The following is a 13,265-nucleotide window of genomic DNA, read 5'->3' as shown; positions in this document are numbered from 1 at the left end:
ATGGTTTTAAGGAGAAAAAGGCTGATGCTTGATCCACGAACAATAAAGAGTCCTTATCCAGCTTTCTAAAATAACAGAGGACAAAGATGACAATGAGCGGAGTCTGTGTTTGAGGACTCAGAATAAAGATAATATGAGCTAATCCAGTAATGTGGCATAAAACTGTGTGAAAGAGTATATGTTTTTTGCTTGCTGTCTCATCCCCATTAAACACATCATTTAAAAAAGTAACTACCATTAAGTTCAGTGTAGAGAGACTATCTTTAAACATAAGTACATGCCATGATATGAATAAAGGAATTTTATTAGTTTGACAACTAAATTTAGTTTTCCTCAGTTTTATGAATGTACACTTCTTTCACAACTTATTGTCAGCCTTCAGATCCTGTGTAAAATAATAAAGTAATTTAAGCAATCTTGTTGGTTAGCAGTCACATTTAGAAACAAAAAGACTTTTCTATGACAGTGAAAAAAAAAAGAAATTAAATTTAGCATGTAGAAAGGATCAGCACAGTCCTATCACCACTTTTTATTGCACGCCACACAGATGTTTCTGAAGCACCATCTACTGTGATTTCTGAACACAGTAGAATTCTGAACACAGCTAATGAGAGTTTTACAAATATTAGGACTTTCGCTGATATTTTTCAAAATGAACATTTAAATGTGTGTTATGTCCATTTGCAAAAATGGGCATGGGTCTTTAATAAACATCAGATTCTAAAGCCTCTGAATTTTGATATTTTGAATAATCTTAGATTGGATTAATAAAGGTAATGTCATGCTGACATTCATGGGTGAAGATGAAGGATGGCGACTAGCTATAGTTTGAAAACACTTTCAAATTAGCATGACATAGATATTCTTTACCATATCCTTATTAAGGATATTCCTTCCTTACTCTTTATTATCTCAATTTTAAGTAAAATTGTGTGTGCATATTTGTATATGTGTCTGTGTATGTATGTCTGAATACATGTGTACAATTATAATGTGTATATGTATAGTGTGTATATATGTACGTGTACGTATATGCATGTGTGTGTGTTGGATTTTACTCCTACTGGTCTTTATAATGTTTAGTAAAATATTGTCTTATTTAGCACATACTTCTAACATATTGAAAGCAGAATTGAAGAATCAGATTATTTTTATAAAATAGAGAACATATATTTTAAAAACAAAAGGAAAATAAAAACATCAAAATATTGGCAACATTGGCAAAAGCCACCCAGAGTTAACTTCTTCTCAAAAATTAGTGTGAAAAAATTTTTAAAGTAGAAAAAAAAAGAAAATTAAATCTTAATGCAAGCTCGAAAAAGCAGTTTGGAATAAGGCAGAACATAATACAAACGAAAGCAACCCATGAACCCTGCATAGAATGCAGAATGTAAGAGACAAATCAAAGCTGAGAAGACTTGCCGCACTGGAATAAAAGAGTCTTAATGTTAGGAAGAATTGAGAAATAAAATTATTTTGTCAAATATGAGAAAAATAGCTTTTTAAATTTTCTCTTTCTTGTAAAAGTGTTATTTTTATTATTTATTTCAAGTCACTTAAATGTTGACATTGAAAAAAGGAAGAACAGGAATAAAATAGATAAGATCAAAATTGCCTCCAAATAATTAAATGTAAAATAGATAATTTGGGGGCGGTTATACCTACATGTGGCTTTCATTACATTGTTTACATGGTCTCTTTGAAGCAAACTCAAATATTGGAATTTGGAGGTGTCTAGGAGTTGAAGGTGTGAGAATGGTTTTTGTGAAATTCGAGGTGCTTATATATGTACTTGAGAAGAAAGGAGCTCTCTAAATTACTGGGAAATAGAATAAGGATTGCAGTTCTACCGAGAGCATAAGAATAACAGGAGAAGGACAATAAAGGCCTAAGCAAAGTGAATGGGGAATTAAAAATAGATATCATATATTTCAACTATTCATAATAAATATTACTTCGATGAAACACTACTATAAAAACCAACTAGTAATTTTGTTTCTCAGTTAGAGAAAAAATTAGGCTATGCATTCAATTTCCTCAATTTTAAGTTTCTCTCTGTACAAACATGTGTGTGTGTGTCTGTGTGTGTGTGTGTGTGTGTGTGTGTGTATTTATTTATTTATTTATTTTTTCACTCATGTCACTATTCAAGGCACTTGGGATATTTCAAGTTACAAAGCAAAGTTCTCCTGGAGCTTACATCTTCACAGACAGAGACAAAAGATCAATATAAACATGACAAAAGAGTAAACAAATCATATATTGGAAAGTGATAACTGCTTTAGGAGAAAAATTAAAAGTGGAGCCAGGTGAGAAGCTCCTGAGTGCTGGGGCAGGGCGAGTCAGTACAGGTTTCAGTAAGGAGATCCCAGACGAGATTGGTTCTTGCTATCACTTTATGCCAAAGGTGAATAAAATAGGATATCTGAGTTAGTCTGAAATTGTACATTTACTTCTTCTGAGTTTTCTTCAAACATCATGATGGTTTTCAGGTGGAATATCCTAATCAAACTTGAGAACATTTCAACATCACGGTGAATTACTGGGAAAGTAAAGTTGAAGTGGAACCTTACAAGATAACAAGGACAGAGTGATTTGGAAGAAATAAAAGTAGAATTGAAATGCTAAGTGAAAACTAAGGCACAGTGACCCTGTGGGAAAGCAAAGTGGGATGAAGTTTGAAAGTAAAACCACAAAGCAAACACATAACTAGACCAGCGCTCTGATGATGTGCGATCAAAGCATAGCTTCTGTTAGAAATTTTAAGACACAGAATTTACAATGTGGCTTTGCAGAGCTGTGGTTAGTATCTGGTAAGAATCGTTAGGTAATGGCTCGTAATCTGTGTTTATAATCAATCGCAAGTTATGGATAAAACATAATTATTGTTCACATTGGTCTCTAATAAGAATTTTAGTATTTGAGATTCTCAAAAAGAGATGAAAACTTTTTTGGGCACTTAATTCCAATTTCTTGAGGGTTACATAAGCCTAAATCACTTTTAATTCTGCACCTTCCTGAAATCCATCTGTCCCAAAACTTGCTGGACACAGAGAAGGTGATTCTCTTTTCTGGTTCCCCTTTCACAATCGCTCTTCCACTTTGTACACACAGAGAAAGCGTCTCTCTCTCTCACACACACTACATCTTACTGTGTGCCTTTCTCAAGGGATTAATCCTTCCAGAGAGCAAAAGAAAAGGACAATTGGAAATACTGGTGCAGGTGAAAAGAAAGCAAATTCTCTTCTGATGGCATCACAAATCCTTTCTGAATTCAAGGAGAAAATAATAGATTTATCGGCTGACAACAAGAAAACCTAATTTTCAGAACCAGGACCTTATTTGCCTTCTTAATCCTATTGAATCTCTTTCTTGATTTCTATACCTTCCTCCTATGCATCAAAAATCATCATCATCATCATCTTCATTTTTCCTTTTACTTCTTTGATTATCTCTCTTACAGACTCCTCATCCTAGATGACCTCTTAAAAAGTCAATTTCTCTTCATTCTAGCCTAGTTCTTTTATCTTTTCTCTCTATTTCTACCTTTTAAAGGACTTATCCATTCTTGTTTTTAGTGATATATATTCATCTTTTATCTTTTATAATATTTATTTATTTACAGCATTTTATTTGGGTTTCTATACGGCGCCTACTAGGTTTAGTTTTATATAAACTTTCAGGTCACATCTTCTTGTTAAGAGAATGTTGAACGATGTTTATTTCACTAGGAGATTTTCAGAATCCAAATTCTTTCAAAAGAAATTCTGAAAAGATGGCAAATTGGATTTAGGAATCTGGAGTCAGAAGCTCAGCAAAAACTAAACGCATCATCTGTTTTCCTATCTCAAATTATGGTTTGGTAACATTGATCACAGAGAAGTAAACATATTGAATGGAGGATGGGAAAAAAGGTGGATGTCAGAAAGAAAAGGAGAAAAAGCAGTGAGGCTGTTCTTAAAATTATGCAGGGAAAGGGACTGAGTAGGAATAATGAAGAAGGAATGTAATTCAGAGCTGTGGTTCTCAACATTTGTTATTGTTCTGGATCATTCATAGATGGCAGAACAGTGTTGACAGTTATAGCCTTCAATGCACAGAATGATTCTCAAGGTGGCACAGGTGAGCAGTTCATGGATATTTCAGAATCCCAGTCGCAAAAGTGACTTTGAACACCATTCCATAATGGAGATTTTTATATACAGATCCATCCTCAGCCTCTCTTGAGAATCACTGTTGCAGAGTCCCAGGTGTCAAGACTTGTCAATCGTGAGAAAGCGAGAGCAGAAGAGATTGCTTTCTTAGGGTCACTGCTTTCAGTTTTCAAGTCTAGCTGTCAGGAGAGTTGGTGGTTCCTATCACTGGAAATAAGGCAAATCATAATGATAAGGACATTTAAGATGAAAGTAAATTTTTGTTTAAATTTTATTCCTAAAATAGAATCTTTTTCCTGATTATAAAAATAATATCTAATAAAGCCAAGGGAATCAATGTTAATAAGAATCAATGATATGTTATGTTATAATCTCATAGTTTTACTTAATAATATAATATGGGTATATTTTATATCAATAAATGTAAATCTGCAATGGCTATACATAATTACCTTATTTTATTTAGACAATTCCCAACTGATGCATATTAACTTTTTCAATGTCTTTGCTTTAAAATGAAAATGAGCTTTGATTATACAAATCTCTACAAATGTTTTTTGTTCCAAAAAGCAGTGCTGCTGGGTCAAAAGACATGCCGTAGAAACTTAGGTATCTTTTGACAACTTGCATTCTAAAATTTCTTCCAGCTTTAATTTTCACCAATAATTCAAGTGAATTTCTACTGCAACCCTTAACAATAATGGGATTTTCCAAATACAGAAAGTTTTAGTTGTTGTTGGAAAAGTCAAGAAGGGAATGTAATTTTTCAAAGAAAAAAGAGTGTGATGGAACATAATTGGTAGATCCAAATTTCTATATTAACAATATGTCACCATTCAGAGGATGAAAACAAGGAGATCTACAGAAACAAGTTAGAATGGAATAATTAGCAAAGTAGCAAGCAAATTTAAAAAGAGGGCAGTGTAACAGAAGGCAAGGTAAAGATTTTTTTTTCTTGTCTTGCTTTGTTTTAAAATACAACCCAATAATCATTAACACTTAAATCATTCCGCATCTCAAAGCCTCAAAAAACTGTGCAATCTAATCATTTGAATTTCAGAATACCCTTGGTATGGAGAGTAAGTCGATAGGAAAACTTGAATAAAAAGAAATAAGATGGATGGCTTAAGAGTTAACTCAACCTTGGCAATTTCAGGAACTCAAAACCTTGGGTTAGGAAAGCAAATGTTGACTCTCCTCTAAATTACTGTATATATAATATTTACACAATCCTTAGTTTCGGATGATTTCCAGAGCCATAGTTCAGCAGCTGCAGTTTAAAAGCTGTGAATTTAAACATTTCAGTATAACAGCTGAGGAACTTGTTCTCAGAAAACAAAAAATCCCAGGAGACATAGAGAGCTTCCAAGTGTTGAAAGTTCACTCCACCATTTCTGACTTTGTTTTCCACACAGGGCTTTGGAGAGCTTAAGCTATCTATACATGAGTCAATGAATCTTGAATATTTCAAGAGGCTATGTGAACACCCTTTTGAAAAGAGTACATATTAAAATAATATACAGTCAAATTGATATTTTGTGTGTACAGTTCTAAGAGCTTTACTACATGTGTAGATTCCTATAACAACCACAATGATCAAGATACAGAAAAGTCTCATTACCCCCCAAAATTTCCCTTGTACTATTTCTTTAAAGTTACACAACCTCCTCACTCCTAGCCCCTAGCAAGCACTAAGCTGTTTTCTATCTCTATAGTACTTTGTATTTTCCAGAATGTAATATCAATAAGACCATATAGTATGTAACCTTTTGAGACTGACTTCTCTCAATTTCATCATGCCCCTGAGATGCATCTATGTTATTGCATGTATTAATATTTCATTGCTTTTAATTGCTGAGTAGTATTTCATGGTATGAAGTACCACAGTGTGTGTTTATGCATTCACCCACTGAAAGACTTTTGAATTGATTCTGGTTTTTGGCCATTATGAAGAGTCTCTATAAATATTTACAGACAAACTTGTGTGAACATATGCTTATATATTTGCCTGGATAAATACCCAAGATTCTTCAAAAGAAAGGAGTAGGGTTTCTAGGTCACATGGTAAGTACATACAGAATTAGATAAGAAACTGACAAACTGTTTTCCACGGGGTCTCCACTATTTTACTTTTTTTTTTTTACACGATTTTGCTTCAGTATTGTACAAGAGATCCAGTTGCTCTGCATTATCACTGGCACTTCTTGATATTGTCAATATGTAAATATATATACATATATATGTATATTTAATGTTAGTTATTCTAATAGTTGTGGTATCTTATAGTGGTTTTAATTTGCATTTCTGTAATGGCTAATGATGTTGAACATCTTGTCAAGTGCTTATTTACTATCCATATATCCTCTTTGGCAAAGTATTTATACATGTTTTCTTCCCATTTTTTATTGAATTGTTTGCTTCTTATACTTCGTAAGTATAAGGAAGTTTTGAGTGTTCTTTGTATACTCTCTATATAATTTCAGCTTTGCAAATATCACCCCTCTACCCAGTTTGTTTGTTTTTTCACTCTTTAACTGTTATTCACAGAGCAAACGTTTTCAATTTCTTTTATCATGCCATTTTTCATTTAGTTTTCTTTCTAAAGCTACTTATTCCCTATCTCCATTTTTTTTAAGCATCCATGTGTTTAGATAAACAGAAATACGTTATTAAGATAATTTGACCTTTCAGCTATACCTAAAATGGTGACTCTGAGCTGATCTCTTCTGAGTATTCATCTGCTAAAAGCTTTTCTTGGCAGCAACTGATGTTCTGCTTTCTGATGCCCTTATCTCTTAACTCTGTTTCAATTGATTGTTTTATGTTATCTGCATATCGCTTAGTGGAGAAAATGGGGAGTCCTTGTACAGGGTGGTTATTTATATGAATAATTTAATATTTATTATTCATCTCATGCATTATTTTCCAAGGCAATATAGTAAGTCTGACAATTTTTGATAATTGAGTTACATTCTAACTATAAATAAGGTTACTGTAATAGGATAAACAGTGAAAAAATATTATTTAGCAAGGTGATCCTAAAAGTATGAAAGGAATTGTTGTGTTATCAATATTATCGATATGATTTAGAGGTCAAAGCAAAAGAGAATTTGAAATTACAAGCCTGGGATTAACCCTATGAAGAAATGTAGCTCTCAAGATTCTGTGTTTATAGAACATTAACCTTAAGAAATTCAAAATCAGTGGAAATCTACCCAACTTTAAAGATCTTTTAAGATTAAGAAACAGCATCTGCTGCTCAGAAAAAAATGAGTCAAGAAAATGCTTTCAAACATGAATCAGCTTGGAAAGTGTTTGTCTATTAAATGACAAGATGAAATTAAATTGAGAACAAGTATAGTCTAACCTAGTTATGACCCAATTGATCTGCTAGAGATCCACTGAGACTCAAATAACAGCACTAAAAAATTAGGACAGGCATGATATGTCTAAGCCACAATACTTGCGATGTGTTTTCTGGAGTTTTCTAATTAACCCCAATGAAATTTCAAACATGATTTTTCTATTACCTTAAGTGGTAAGAATAAAAAAAAAAATTGTCAGATAAAACTGTGATGTGCTGATCTTTACTTGGGGAATTGCAGCTGCTGACCTGCTGTCATGGGGAATCACTTTGATGTGCAGAAGGATGAAGGAATTTGTGCTGATATACCTCCATGCTTGGCTCCTTTGTGATAAATTGTTAACATTTGCAAAAGGTTCAGAGGACAGCTGTGGGAACATGAACAGGGCTCTAATGGTTCAGGAAAAAAATAATGCTCTGAATGCTCACATAGATATGTTCCATTTTAGAAGTATAAGTCTTTAATTTTCAAACAGTTACTTGAAATACTACTGTGTTACTTTTAATCTCACACATTCACAGGCATGCATGTGCACACATTCACATCCACACGTGCATGTTTTTCATGACTAATAATTCTTACAAAATTTTGCCTCAATTTGAAAAACTGGGAAGTTTAAGGTTGTCTAGATTTTTCTTCTTTTTTAAAAATTAATTAGTTTATTTACTTATTTTTCTTCTTTAAACAATAAGATTTATTATATTTCAAAAGTATTTACTTTACTACGGATGAATATAAACATAACATACTTTGAAATGAATGAGGTCATTACTAATATAATTGAAAGAATATACACTAATTAAAAAATACAAGTGTATATAAATATAAATATACATAAATTACCAGCAAATTATGTGAGAAAGATAGCTCAGAAATATTCCCCACAATTAATCTAGACAATAATATAATAATTTGCATGTCAGCAATAGTAATTTTAAAAAACATGAATATGTTTTACTGATTAAAATAGTTTTCACAATGGGACCAATTTGCTCATCTGCATAATAAAATAATCAGAAACTTTACATTTCTGTCATAATAAAAATAAGTTAAAATCACATGATCTGGTTAAGAAAAAGTATGTAAATGTAGTCTAACACTGTGACACATTAGTTACTTACAATCTTTAATGGAATCACATGCTTTTTTAATTAAAAAATGTCCAGTTAAATGGGGATTCACTTCTGGAATCTGTGGAACTTTTGTTACATTTTTATCCTATGAAATTATTGAAATCACCTGAGGCTCCAAAATCTGGTCTCCTCAAGCTTACAGGATAAGTGCCCAGTTTCAAAGGTGTCAGATTTTGAAGGCAGCTGAGGTCAAAGTCCTGTTCTTTAGATGTGTGAGCCAGAGTTGAGGATGAGTTTGGGTCAAAATGGAGAACTCTAGGCCCTGAGGAATTACCACAACTGATAAGGACAACAGACGACATGCCTTCCTAGCAAAAGCTGACATTAGCAGTCTTATCTGGGAAAGTCATTTATACTTCTATAATATAGATGTGATTCATAAGAACATACAGTGAAAGAGTAAGGGTAAATCACTTTTAATCAACCTTCTACTGTTCTGTTGTTCAAAATTTGAGAACACAACTTATTAATTGAAGAAACCAAAGTACAACTATTTTAACGAATAAAAATGGCATACCTTGAATCATGAGCTTCTTTTGTATACAGGTTGCATGTGGCCTTACCCATAAAACCTTTTCCTCTTCCTGTCTCACCCTTACTTATTTTTCAGTATGGATCCTATAACTTCTTCCTATGGGGTTGCTCAGCCCCACTTCTGTCCTCCTGTGGCATGCTGTCCATTCACTTACATTCCATTTTATTTATTCATCAATGTCTCCTCATTGGACAGTGAGCAGCCTGATGTCAAGGACTTGCCTTAGTCATGTTTGTTTTCTCAGTTTTTTCAGATGCCTAGCACACACTCCACATTTGAAGGGATGAGTGAATAATTATTCAATAGCAGAAAAATGAAAACATAGTCCCAGCATGTTGTGTGGTTTTGGGAAGTCACTTAACCTCTCTCAGCCTTAAAATAAATGAATGAATGAATGAATGAATGAATGAATGAAAAGATAATCAAGAATTGAGTAGGCAGTCAGAAAAAGAGAACATTCTAGATAAAGAAGAGATTTTGGAAACAAGAAGCAAGGTACATTCATGAAATAGCAAAAGGTTCAGCAAAATTAAATGATTCTCAAACTTTAAGCTTTCGACTTTCATACAACCCCACATTTTCACGCTGCATTGAAAGCCCTAAAATATAGTTGCTCAGTTTAATTTGGACTCTCAGATAAAAGATGAGGAATGCTGGATTCCAACTCATCCAGAAGAAAGAGCCAAATATTTGGTACCTTTCCTGCAATTCAATAATTACAAGATTCATTTTATGCAGAACCGGAATCGAGTTCTCCTTGCAATGTGAGAAATAAAAAGGCATCATCTGAAGGAGAAGATGATGTCTCAGTAGATTCTGACAGCAACAGAATTTGAGAAATTATCCATGATAAGAGTACAACTGGCTGGTCTCTTAGTTTGATTTCCCTTCATCGAGTGTCACTAAATTTTCAGATGCTAATTCATTAGGGGTAAAAATCACTTAATCATCTTTACGATCACATTTTATTTAACCTAAAGTAATCCAATTTCCAAACTCCTGACAACAGAGCAACCATTAATGTGAAAAGAGATACCTACTCGGTGACATAGACAACATATACCAAAATGTTCTCAGATATGCTCGAACAATAAAAATCTAAAAGTATATGTGCCTGACTACATGAATTAATTTAGGTGCTAGGAGACTCTGATTAAGAATCTATGAAAGCCTGTGGCATTCTTTTTATAAAGACAATTTCAATAACACTCCATTATGATTTCCCCCTTCTAAATTAACTTTACAGACTTCTAATTGATTTCTTAATTAGACTTGTTATTAAGAAGAATTTTAAATGAATTAAAAACAGCCCTGACAACCACTTGTAATAAACAAAAAATGAAAAGCACGATTTATGCTCCTTACTTTTCTCCACCCAATTCAAAGCTTTTAATAATCTTACAAATTTACTGCAATTAATTATTCAACTGTCAGGCAATAAAAAGCTAGGATCATTACACACATGTTTGAAGAGGCCTTGTTATTTTAAAGATGAGGCTGGCTGCTGGAGCTGCTGTTCTAGCCTTGCTCTCGAAGAGGCTGCTACAGCTCGGCTGGTCCAATGCGATACAGTTCTGTTATGGCTTCAGGATATTAATTTAGTATTTTCTAGATCAAAAGGAGCATTTAAGCAGAAGAAAGGAAGAGTTCTAATTCCAAACTCAAGACAGCTGAATGACCAAACTCTTGGCATTGAGGGGAAAAGCGGGGGAAGGGGGGAGAGAAAAAGAAATAGAGAAAGAGAAAGAAAGACTAATTTATGTCTCCTGTGGACCATACCAAATCCCTGCACTTTTATTATATATACTTTAAACCTCCTCTATGCACTTCACTTTTTATTTCAGAGATATGTATATATAATTTTAAGTAATAGATGTGAACGTCACAGATAAAAGACTAGGTAGAATATAGATGATCTTACTAAATGACTGGCTTGACAGGGAAGAGTTCTTTAGGTAGAAAGTATCTCCAAATTCCAACCAATGGCCTTTAATAGTAGGAACACAACAGCCTTCCAATATAAAAACGAAACAAAAAATGAAGAAATGAAAAATGTTAGATGTTTTCCCAGGATCAAGAAAAGCAGAATCAAGACCTGCTTATGCTCACTCACTGAACTTCTACCCTTGAATGACTGCTTAGCCTCAATGAGATTTGGAAGCAGTGTACAGCTCAAAGAGCTAAGTGTGTGGCCACCCTGCAGTGTTGCTGATATCGTAGCAGTAAATTAGAAGAGTCCCTTGATAAATAACAATTGGGACACTACAGAAAATTGCCTATAAAATAAATTTCTATATACCAAGTCCTTTTTATACTTAGTTCATTTATATGCTTGAATGAAGAGGAAGGAAAAAATTTCAAATTAATATGAAGCCAGAGTTCAGCTTCACATAAATTCACCAAGCCTATGTCATTCATCAAACTTTTGGTGAATGTTTGAACTCAGTTTGAAATAAGTATGAACTCAGTTTCTTCTCCCACAAGAATGAAAAGGAAGTCTTATCTATCACATTTATGGCTACAACAAATGGAATTTTGCCAACATGGAGGTGACTTAGGAACCCTACTGTATTAGAAGTTGGAATATTATTCAAAACCCAAAGAGCCTGACTTTTTAGGAAAAAATTCACATTAGTTAATTAATTTTATATAGCTAAATTGAAAATGTTTACTTGAATGCAATTACAGATATTAGTGGATACACAGCAATGCCATGACTATGATATGCCAGACAAGTCTATTCCTTCATTCAACAAACATATACTGTGAGATGAATTACAGGCACGAAGAGTTCACCCCTCTCTGTACCACCTGTTCCAAAGGAACTCACAGTTTATTATTAGAGTCAGGAAAAGCAAGAGTTAAAATATAATGCAATAAATTTTGTGGTTTAGGGAACCATAGATATTTTCCTCCATACTCATAAGGGCACATGATCTGGTTTCAGAGGGTCGCCTTCCACAGGAGATTATGTCTTGAAAGATAAAACAAGGGTGAGCTAGGCAAAGAAAGTGAGGGGTGCAAGAAATTCTGCAGTCTTGGGAAAAATACATAACCAGCAGTTACTCTGAGAAAAGGGTTTGGGATACTGTGGGCAGCAGAGGCTTGGTGTCTACCCTCATGAGTCTCCAGCATTGAGGATTACATTAAGCTGATTACTTATAATAATTAAATATGGTAAAAATGAGAAAAATGAACCAGTAAAGATTAAGAGGTTGAGCTCTGGAATCAGATAGCCACTTTATAGATGTGAGTTCTTGGGCAAGTTACCTAGCCTCACAGACATTTAATGGTTGAATAAGAAAGTGCATGCAGAATAGCTGGAGATACTTCTGATATACAATGTTGAATAATATTCGATATTCAAGTGCTGCAAAGACAAGCACACCTTTCCATGGGAGCATTTGATGGGGCTACCCACCTCAGTCTGAAGGAATCAAGGGAAGTTTCTCTGTGGAGGCGACATATGAACTCAGATCTGAGGGATGTGAATAGGGGTTTGTAAGTGGAGGATGCAAAAGAAAAAGAGAGAGCTAGAAGGGGACGCCAGACAAAGGAGAATTTTCTTGCATTTCTTCGATAGAAAAAGTCTTTCTATTGAGGTTTGAAGTTATGCACGAGAGTTAAAATCACCAAGGTTAAAAATTAGTTGAACGAGCCCAATTAATAAATATGCAAAAGATATGAATAGATATTTCTCCAAGGAATATATAAGCACATAAAAAGGTGCTCAACATATTAGTCATCAGGGAAATGCAAATCAAACTCATAATGAGACACCACCTCACAGTCTTTATGACTAGAATTGAAAAGTCGGATAATGACTATTGCTGGGAAGGTAAAATGGCACAGCCATTTTGGAAAATAGTTTTGCAGTTCCTGAATTGTTTAAACAGAGTTACCATATGAACTAGCAATTCTTCTCCTAAGTTATATGCCAAAGAATTTAAAACAGATGTGCAAACAAAAACTTGTACATAAATGTTCATAGCAACACTATTTATAATAGCTGAAAGGTGGAAACAACCCAAATGCCCATCAAAAGACAAATGAAAAAATGAATTATTTTTCATTCATG

At 33.7% G+C, this 13,265-nt stretch overlaps 1 protein-coding gene across 7 annotated transcripts in view; it reads right to left on the bottom strand.

Moving 5' to 3' along the window:
• The window catches only part of NALF1 (NALCN channel auxiliary factor 1), a 538,865-nt gene that overhangs the window by 272,754 nt on the left and 252,846 nt on the right, over positions 1–13,265 (bottom strand). The gene's annotated exons all lie outside the window — the stretch shown is intronic.

This window comes from Pteropus medius, unplaced genomic scaffold (genome assembly GCF_902729225.1).
Source record: "Pteropus medius unplaced genomic scaffold, Ma_sr-lr_union100, whole genome shotgun sequence".
NCBI lineage: Eukaryota > Metazoa > Chordata > Mammalia > Chiroptera > Pteropodidae > Pteropus > Pteropus medius.
This window is presented reverse-complemented; position numbering and strand designations above follow the sequence as displayed.